The sequence below is a fragment of the Pieris brassicae genome, chromosome 2, assembly GCF_905147105.1.
Source record: "Pieris brassicae chromosome 2, ilPieBrab1.1, whole genome shotgun sequence".
Lineage (NCBI taxonomy): Eukaryota > Metazoa > Arthropoda > Insecta > Lepidoptera > Pieridae > Pieris > Pieris brassicae.
Genome location: NC_059666.1, coordinates 18,391,259 through 18,394,494, shown reverse-complemented (window position 1 = coordinate 18,394,494; position 3,236 = coordinate 18,391,259).

Genomic DNA, 3,236 nt, shown 5'->3' with positions numbered 1-3,236 from the left:
TTTTTATTTGAATTAAAATGAATGACTGTCTATAAAATAATTTTAAATTAATAAAGTTATAACCCATTTAAGAAGCGCAAACGTCCGTTTATCTGATATTAAGTATATCATAAAATAACTGGTTTTTATTCCAAATTGCCACGGGTTGTTAGAAATTTAAAAAAATATATAATTAACGAATTACTATCGAATTCCTAATAAATTTATTACACACAATTATGTTATTAACAGCTGTTTTAGTCATATATGTACGTGTAATTTAATTAAGAGTCTCACTAAAATAGGATTAAATTAGAATAATAGGTTGGGGAAAAAGTTTCTTCGCATTTTTTAAGAAAATTCACAACATTTTTTAATATAGTTTATTTGACTAAAGTATGTAGGTACCATTTCTCCATCTTGTTTTGATATAGAAATTTTGGGGCTTCTGATGATTGCAATGTCTTCTCGTGATGTTAACCTGACCCTGCCTAAAGAATTCTGAAGAGACCGAAACAGGTGGAAATCTGAAGGTACAAGGTCAGGACTATACGGCGGATGCATTAACACATCCCAGCCAAGCTCTCTTAATTTTTGATGAGTGGCTAAAGATGTGTGAGATCTAGCGTTATCATGATGAAAAACCACACCCCTTCTGTTGATTAATTCCGGTCACTTTCTTTCAACTTCTTGCGTTAATCTCATCAGTTGTTCGCAGTAGAGTTCAGAATCGATGGATGGATGGATGGCCTGGCGGTAACAGCTCAATGAATAATGCCCTTCCAATCCCACCACACACACAGCATCACCTTGTTGCGAGTTAACCCGGGTTTCACCACAGTCTGTGAAGCCTGACCGTCCTTTGACCACACTCTTTTTCGCACGTTCTTGTCGTACGTGATCCACTTTTCATCACCAGTTATCAGCTTCTTCAAATATGGTTCGGTTTCATTACGTCGTAATAAAGAATCATAAATGAGTACACGGTTCATTAGGTTTCTTTTGTAAAAACAGTTTTGTGGTCAATTCCCAGTTCTTCAGCTACGTCGTAACTACTGACATGCCGATCTTGCTCCCCTTTTTAAAAATGGCACCCATTTCTTCCGTTATAGGGGGACCAGAGCGACGTGTGTATTTGACATCAAAATTTCCGGATTGAAAACGCTTAAACCAACTTTAACCAGGTTTAACTCTCACAGACACTGGACTAGGTCCATAAACATCGCAAATTGTTTACCTTTTCTTGTAGATTCATTAGATTCACTCATCTTGAGAGTACGAAAAATAAATAAAAATCACGCACTTTCCTAATTTGAACTTGGAATCTTCTTTAAAATTTAAACTTTTAGTCATACCAAAACCAGCCAGATAGACAAAGAGATTTTATAACAAGTTCATACATACTATAATGCGAAAAGACTTTTTCCCCAACCTAATATGAAGTTTTGTTTTTATGTATTAAATAGACAAACTTTAAATGTAAACTATTATACATTGAACTATATCTGCAAATATACTATATTGAAATTTTTGAAATCAATCGTAAAAGAGACTAAATGAGGTATTTGATAATATTTATTTTATATAAGGTTACTAACTACGCTTATGTAATTGTGCATAAAATATAAACGTTTTATACAATCTGAATGAAATTTAGTTTTTTTTTTTGTGGGGAAATTATATAATTACGCATACCCTCCCGCGGCTCTATGCCTTGTGGTATAGAGCTATATGGGACTCGCTACTGTGCTTACCCTTAAATACCCCCGAGGCAGGACACGGTAACACCGAGCCTTGACCGCATCCCGCCACGCGATAAGCTGTTGAAATCATGATGTGGAAAGGACCTTGGCACAGGTCAAGGGTCAATGGCCAATATGGCCTGATTTGTAGAGCTGGGGGAGGTCGGGTACAATGCTTGCAAGGATGCAGCAGTATCCCTTCTTTTAAACGCACGAACCCCTGTTCCCCCACTGAGCCGCCTGCTTGCCCAGAATTACGGAACACGTTGCACGGTTAAATGGCGACGCTGTGTTCTCCTACGGTGACGCGCATAGTCTGCGGGATCCACCTCCCTGGCCTTCTCCACCTCTTCTTTATGGCACGTGATGGACTCGCCGAATCTCTGGAGAATTTTCCTCGTGCTGTAGCACGCCCAGTAGACGCCTCCTTTCTGTCGCTAGTGCAATCCATTGAGAGTGTGTAGCGCGTCATTAACACCGCCGGCGTCAGAATGGTTTAAGTATTTATTAAAAAAAAGAAAATTATGTAATGGAAAAAAAATTGACAGCTCCCAATCAGCCGCAACGTTAGGGTTGTCAAAAGGTGTAAACAGCTTTATTATTGCTAATTATTTACAGTCATAATTTTTCTCATTTTCATACAAAATTAAATATATTATATTTCGTGTTTTTGATAATCCACAGTTGCCAGTTAAATAACGGTTCCAAGGAGAGGTTTTAATACTTTCAATAAACGATTCCCGCTAGAGGTAAGTTTGAGCGCCAGAGAAAAGATGGTCCATTCGTTTCGTACGATAAATAAAGACAACCAATGGGAATTTTTGACATATTATATATGCTTTTCCCATAGCGACATTTCACGTACAGTATACATATCTTCTCGTTGACGAAAGGTGAAGAGTCCATCTCATATTAAGTGCAGATTCATTGTTCTTACTTGTGATTTCACAAATTACGAAATACTTGTTTTAAAATAAGTACAATAAGTATAGTCCTGTACTTGTTACAAACACAATAAACATAATATAATCAACCTAATCAAATAATATGCTTAGCTCGCTATAAAGCACGCAATGCTTGATGCGATAGTCTTGATAGATAGTAAGTTTGTCTTTCTCGTAACCTCAGCCTTAACCAATAATTCTTCTCGTTCCGTTTACCTAGCAGGAGCAGAGTTCTGAACTAAATTGCTGCAGTCTAAGGAATACATCCTCGACTTCTAAAAATATACGTCAACGGTGGGTTATCCATACGTAATGTAAAATGTCTTTGTTTAAAAACACCAAAAACCACTTCTTTGTTGGCTGTAACTACGCTCCGCATCTCTTAACGTGCGGGAGCATCAAACAACAACTAAAGCAAGCTATTTTAACACAGTTGCTCATACAGATTCTATGATTCATGCAAATATTTCTAAGAAGAAGCTACTAATTTATTTTAATATCAGATTTAATAACTTGATTCAATGAGTTAGGTTAGGTTTCATTTCATTTAATATCATATCTATAAAAAAAT